Raw genomic sequence first — 7,715 nt, forward strand, 5'->3', positions numbered from 1 at the left:
GCTGTAAACTATCTCACAGTAATAATAATGTCACACAGGATCCCCGATAGAGTTTAAATGATAAGATGCAAATAAAGTACCAGGACAGTGCTTATCACAAATGGACAATCAAGGTGTGACGGTTAGGGATGGACAATGGGCAACTTGTGCTTATGGCAGAGCCATTAAACAATAAAGTGAAAAAAACAACAAATTTAGTTAGGTTTAGGAAGTGAGTTAGAACCAGATATGGTGGTACATGCCTGGACTCAGCACTTAGGAGACTGAAGCAGGAGGATTACTGTGAGTTTGAGGTTCTAGATAATAGGGAGTTCAAGGCTAGCTCAGGTTACAAAGTAAGATCCTGTCTCAAACAAAAACAAACAGAACATGTTAGATTTCAACTCTGTTGGTGTAGTTGGTATGGATTTCTCCAGGCAGTTGGTTTTGAAGTGTGAAACTCAGAAGGGATGTCTGGCTTGGATAGAGATATGGGGTATTGGGCCTCCAGAGGAGACAGCTCCTTCTATGGGAGACTCAGAACTTTGATGAGGATCTATCTCCAGCCAGTGAGAAAGGGCACTAACACTGAGCGTGCCCGAAGCCACCTCTGACCTCCAGCATCCAATACATGTTCATCTACAGTGTTTCTTTTCAAGGGCAGGAGTAAGACAACAGCAGAGTCCAGGACCTTGGACAACCTGTCTTGAAACATGGTATTTCAGAAGGTAGTCCCACCTAGGGAGTGGGGGGCACTGTGATACCTCAGCTCAGCAGTCCACAGACCCCACTGAGGTTCCTTCGCAGCCTCCTTTCTGACGGGAGGCATATGTCACCTTCCTGTTACTGTAACAAACACTCAAGATTCTCAATTTAGAAGGGAAAATTACTTACTCTGGGTCACAGTTTTGGAAGATTCCATTGCTTTGGGCTCGTGGTGAAATAGGACATTGTATCTCGGAGCCTACATGTGCAAAGACACTCACCTCATACCTGAGGCATGAGACAGAAGAGGCTCTAGTGAATGAACTTCTATATATACATGTTATTATCATCCATGGAAGTGGAACACCCAGTTTCTACACTGATCAAGAGAGATATACAGCCCTGGAGTTGGGAGAAAGGAAATCATTTTGATCCTCACATAACCTCAGGGCTACATATATGCCATCCATTGGAACATCCCACCACTTTGAGTGATGTCACCAGGGCCCATAGCTAAGAGTCAGACATAGAGCCCAGATCCAATTCTTCCAGACCAACTGGCTTTTAAAGTGTCAGTTCCTTTGTCTTTAAAATGATTATTACATTCTGGCCACAAGTTGTTATGTGGATTTGAAAGAGATAAAAGATGTGAATGAAGTGTGTAAACTGTAAAGCAATAGACGTGAGTTAGTCATTGCTTAATTTTATTATTCCCTGGGTATGAAAGATCAGGCTTTAACTCTGGGGCAGATAAGGTAATCTCTCCCATTTTTAAGATTTCAGATGTGGGGAAAGGGGTTCTTGCTCCTGCAAATTGTCTCTGAGCTCTCTTCATAAATCACTCAGCACTTTGAGTCTTCTGATGGGGAATGATCTCCTAGCAGTGATCTCCCAGTGAACAAGGGGCCCATCGTTTGCAGGAAGGGGTTATCAGTCGGTGGCTATCCCTCCTCAGTCAGACAGGACTTTAAGATTCAGTAACCAGGGAGTCACTATTATCTCCAGAACTGATAGGGTCACCTTAGGGTCATCTGCTCCCTGCTCTGTATTACACATCTCAGGATGGTCTTCAATTAGCCCTGGATCACTGTTTAACAGGAGCTGAGCTCTGAGCTCCTGGCATGCCCAGAGGCCCAACTGGAATCTGGCTTAGACCAGGAAGGGGGTCAAATAACATCTTCTCATTTTTTTTTCAATGTGTATTATACAATCCTCTGAATATAGAATGAATGCCTATAAGGACTTCAAACTCACTGGTGATCAGGAATGTCGTGATGAATAAAACAGAAAGTAAATTATAAACACAGCCATGTGCTGCATGGAAATGCTTTAGTTTACAATAGACTGCATGTAGGACCATAGACTTATATGATTATGATTCAACATAAACATTTCTATCTCCTAGCCCTGATATTGAAGCCTTGGTCATGCCAGTGCCAAGCTTCCCTCATGAGTTTGTGGGGATGCTTGATAACAGGTATGAATGACTACACACCTGGTTTATGCATTTGCTATATTTATTCCCTCATTCAATATTTTAGAGTGTACTGACAGTTATTTAAAAAAAAATGTTAGGACTGGAGAGATGGCTCAGCAGTTAGGAGTGCTTGCTGCTTCTTGCAGAGGACCTGAGTTCAGTTCCTGGCACCCATGACAGGTCCTTTACAACTGTCTGTGACTCCAGCTCTGAGGCGACACGATGCCTTTTCTGGCCTCTGCAACGCATGCACACATGCATGCACACACGCACTCACACACATGCATAAGTACTCTGTAAGAAACTCCTCCGTCTCACGTTTACTGTTTCCCTCAGCAGTATCAAAAGCTATGTGGAGTGATTGACCTAACAGGTGTGTTCACCATGCAGCGTGTGGGCCACATGTGTTCCAGGATAGCTGTCAGCAAAGCTCAACATAAAACTGCAAATTTATTTAAAACATTGTGAGAGTATGTTGTAACTCAATTATGTTCCTTCTCCTCCATCCTCCTCCTTCTCCTCCAAAAGAGAGAGTGGGTGGAGGTAATTACGTATCACAGGCTGGCTTCGTCCTTTGTTTGTAGCCAAAGATGACCTTAAGCTTTTTTCTTTAATATTTATTTTTATTATGTGCATATGGGTATTTTGCATACACACCACACACACACACACACACACACACACGTGTACCATGTACATACAATACCCATGGGAGCCTGCATGAGGGTGTTGGCTTTTCCTGGAACTCTAGTGATAGACCGTTGTTAGTCACTATGTAGGTGCTAGGAATCAAACCCTGGTCCTCCCTACTCATCTGAGTCATCTCTTCTTCCCCTAACCTTGAACTTTTGACCCTCCTACCTCTGCCTCCCAAGCACTGGAATTATAGGACTGTACCACCATGCCTGGTTTATGGAACTCAGGACTTCTTATAGGCTAGGCCAAGGCTTTACTAACTGAAATACATGTCTAGCTCCTCCCAGTCACACACTTGTCTTTTAGGTTTCTCTTTTCTTTCTTTTTTTTTTAAAAAAAATTAAATATTTTCTTTATTTACATTTCAAATGTTATTCCCTTTCCCGGTATACCCTGCCTCCAGAATCCTCCTATCCCATCCCCCCTCCCCCCTGCTTCTATGAGGGTGTTCCCCCATCCACCCACCCACTCCCATCTCCCTGCTGTGGCATTCCCCTACACTGGAGCATCAAGCCTTCACAGGACCAAGGGCCTCTCCTCCTATTGATGGCTGACAAGACCATCCTCTGTTACATGCTCTGTTCTGCAGCTGGAGCCATGGGTCACTCCATGTGTGCTCTTTGGTTGGTGGTTTAGTCCCTGGGAGCTCTGGGGGGTCTGGTTGGTTGATATTGTTGTTCTTCCTATGCGGTTGCAAACCCCTTCAGCTCCTTCAGACTTTTCTCTAACTCCTCCATTGGGGATCCTGTGCTCAGTCCAATGGTTGGCTGCGAGCATCCGCCTCTGTATTTGTCAGGCCCTGGCAGAGCCTCTCAGGAGGACTCTATAGTTCTTGAGCATGAATTCTGCAGATGGCTACATTGCATCATAAAGTCAAAAGATTGTACACAACTGAGCCTGGATTTGTGATAAGTACATTCTATGATGGTCTCATAACAGTAAAAAAAAAAAATCACATAACAAAGCAGTTCTCATTCTGTGCGTTACTTAAACAATACATGATGGTGTCAGCTACAAATTCTGGTGTGTTCTATGAGGAAAAAAACCAGACAGTTGAAATAGCATTGAGTAGAGGGGACCTGATCTGCTCCCCTACAACAAGAATGAGGTCTGAAGGATAGTGGCATTTAATGATACTGGTAGCATCAGAAGGCATCCCAGAAAACAGCTATGGGCATGTGCAAAGGCCCTGGAAACTGGGAATAGGGAGCCTCCTGTATAGCTTGAACCCAGACCAGGGAGGAGAGTTCTCAGCCTGGGAAGAATTCTGCTCATTATCCTCTAGCAATAGGAAGCCTTTGGGAGGTTTTAAGCAGGGGAGTGACAAGACCACATGTGTTTCTGTCTTAAGGTCACTCAGTCTGTAGCGTGGAGAATGGATTGGAGCTGGGGTGACTATGGAAGGAGAGAGAGAGAGCACGGTTAGAATCATAAGCCCAGGAAGCTCTGAGCCCCCTTGCCTCTCTGGCAGCAGCTCAGAGCCCTTGCATCACTGGACTCCGGCCTCCACCCTCAACTAGCAACTGGATCTTGGATGAGTCTCTTAAGGCAACCTGTTGCCATAGGTTTTGAAATCTGTAAAATGGGGAAAGACTCTCCCTCGCCTGACTAATTTTGTTTCCTTCACTGTATACATTCAGTAACAGTTGGGAGTCCTTTATAGCATTGGCTGGAGACAGTGGTCAAAGCCAGTGACTACAGGGCCTTTGTTGCAAGCAGGGGCCTATGCCCAAAGCCTTCTTTATTTGTGTTGTACAAATTTGCTGTGTCTTCAGATGTAGGGCTGCCTTCTGTACCTTGGCTACAGAGAAATAGCAGCAGTTAGATATTCTATCCTGGAGAATACCAGTCTAGCTGCTTCCATCACCAGGAATGAGTTTAGGGAGTGCCCTGTCTTCTGTTCAACCTCTCTGACATCTACTCTGGGTCCTATGAGTTGAGACTTTGCATCTTCAACTCTTATCCATGTTTGTTGCTGTGGGTCAGACTCTGAGCCAGCGTGGACCTGTTTCTTGTTCTCAGGAGTCTTTCTATGTCATTCCACCTAAAACCATGCTTTTAAAATTCTAACACTGTAGGGGCTGAAGAGTTGACTCAGTGATCAAGAGCACTTGCTGTTCTTGATGAAGATTGTTGGGTTCTCAGCACCTACAGGAGACTTACTACTGCCTGTTATTCTAGTTCCAGGGGATTTGGTGCCTCCTACTGGCCTTCTCAAGCATTACAATCATATTATACACACACACACACACATACACATGCACATGCATACACACACACACACAAGTGTAACGAAACCTCATGGCATATACATTAATAATGATTTTAAAAGGAGAGTTGTCTTGAAAATCTTGAAATGTTGCCTCTGACTAAGAGTCTAAAAGTGGGGCTCCTCCATTGACCTTGATAAGCCTCAGTTTCTGCATCAGATGAAGGGTTGAGAGAAGTTTTAGGACACCCCCAAAGAAATGCTACAATTCTATAATGTTTTCCTCACAACCTGAATCCCTGGACCCCCTTTCCAAATTCTATGTATGGTTCTCCCCCTTCGTTTCAAAAGAATCAAAATACTTTTGACTTTCAGTCCTCTTTACTAAAGGGGCCCCAACTGTATATGCTCACAATAGTCTCAGTAGATATTAAAATGATCAACACACCCGATAGGGAGAAGTAGGCTCCGTAGCTAGACAAGAGGCATGTGTCCTATTTAAAGGAGACAACTTGTTCTCAATGCCAGCAAATCACTACTTTATATTTAAAAAAAAATGTAGGCTGGAGCCAACTTCTGTTTCCCTTCTAAGACTGTCTAACCTTCTGATATTGTGATACAATATTGTCAGCTATAAACTTCATGCTTGAGAAGAACCGTGTGCCAGGGTTCCAAAAGAGACTCAATATGTTAGGTAAGTTTACAATTTTCTGTAGGGTTGTATTCATGATATCCTTAGCAGCCTTGCTGGCCGCACATCCTGGGTTAGATGAAGATCTTTAAAACCACCATTTTCTTTCTAATCACACTAGCTGTCTGTCTTCAATTCTATTTATGTGTTTTTTATTTGTTTTATGCAAATTGAAACCCACAAGACCCTTCCTACCTCATCTCTTGCTGAACAACCCATCCTGACATCTCATGGACTTCTATTCACTTTCCTGTGCCTAGCATTTCCTGAACACTTCCCAACACCATGCACTGTTTACAGAGTGGGACATGGGGGGAACCGGTCAGAGTGCATGCCTCTGAGATCCCTTTCTGTGCCTGGTCCCTTGCAGGCTGAAACATCTGTAGCTACTTAGACATCTCCGTCAGCCCTTCAACCTCCAGTCCCCAAGTCTTTTCTAACCTTCTGGCCAACAAAATCTATAATCTTTGGCCCTGATGTACCTCAAGCATGGGCTTCAGCAAGGTCCTCTATAACCAGCCTTAGAGAAGCCACTGTTGCTATCACCCATCCCTCTTGGCCAATGGTGCCAGACTTCAACTGGAAATGACTCTTTCTGTGTTTGGGTCTGGGAAAGCTCAACAGCTCTTGCCTAGGGCCGGGCTTAACATGAAGTGGCTTACCACAACCACAATTTGTCCCTGCTGGTCCATGAAGAGGTAGTGTTTGGTGTCCTTCGCCTTGCATCTGGGCTGGCCCGAGAGACTTGCTTAACCAGTAGACTAAACTGGAAACGGTGTCACAAGACTTTCAAGACTGTCAGAAGATGCCTTGCAGCCACCATCTGAGCCTCTGGAGACACTTTCTCTCAGACCCATAGCTGCCAAGTGTGTCCAGCTGTCCTGAAGCCATTCTGTTGTGAGAAAAGTCAAAGCACATAGAGAAGCCAATGTGGGGGACTCTCTGGTCAGTATGCTGGTTGAGCTGGCTCACAGCCAGGTGCTAAATTGTTATTTTGAGAGTCAATCTTCCATTGCTCAGTTTGAGACAATGAGTGTAGTGGGTGAAGTCTCTTAACTTACAGAATCGTGAGCAAAGCTAAATGGTGATTTTTCAGACTTGATTTTGAGCTTGCTTGTTGTATACCAATACATAAGCAGAATGAGGCTCCCTGAGTCTTGACTGAAGGAATGAATGATTCCTTTCTGATATGGAGCTCAGGTGGTATCTCTGACCTATTCAAGTCCGATTGCTTGAGAAATAAGGGTTGGGGCTTATAGCTGGCATTCACAATCCTCTCTCATCTGGCTTCAGCCTGCTTTTCAGACTTTATTGCTTGCGTTCTCTCGGCATGAATCCAGCCTATGCTAAAGTTTGAGCTGTTTCCCAAACACACAAATACTTCTCCAACACCATTCCTTTACTTAACGCGCTCTGCTCGCTCAGTCTCAGATAAAATGCTCTTTTCTCTCCCTACCTTGGTCAGTGGGTTGATATTCAGTGTGCTGATTGAGACTTTAGTCAAACACTTTTCCCAGTTGCCCAGTCCAGATGTGCCCCTTCCTCTCTCTGGCCTTCTCCTTTGATGGTTTTAAATCCTTTCACTGTACTGAGTCTCACTCGTTTCTCACTTCCCCATTGCATGGTCATCTCCTCCTGTGGGATGGGAAAATGGGGAGGTACTGATATGTAAAGGGCTCACAACCTACCTGCATGGGGAACTCTCTGAGTTCCAGTTTCCTTATTTGGAATGGAAAGCACTCGTAAGAACAGGTTCAAAGGATCTAGCTCGGTGCTTGGTACAGGAGAAGCTCTTAATGCATGCCTGTTGAATGGGTACAACAGACTGGCCAGGCAGCTTGAGGAGCCTCTGGGATGGTGTCAGTTCAAAACCATCTCCCACCAATAATTTTTCTTAGGGAATAAGGGAGCAACAGGCAGGTAGGTTGTGAGCCCTTTACATATCAGTACCTGCCAGG

The sequence above is a fragment of the Grammomys surdaster genome, unplaced genomic scaffold (assembly GCF_004785775.1).
Source record: "Grammomys surdaster isolate TR1022 unplaced genomic scaffold, NIH_TR_1.0 213, whole genome shotgun sequence".
NCBI classification, from domain to species: Eukaryota; Metazoa; Chordata; class Mammalia; order Rodentia; family Muridae; genus Grammomys; species Grammomys surdaster.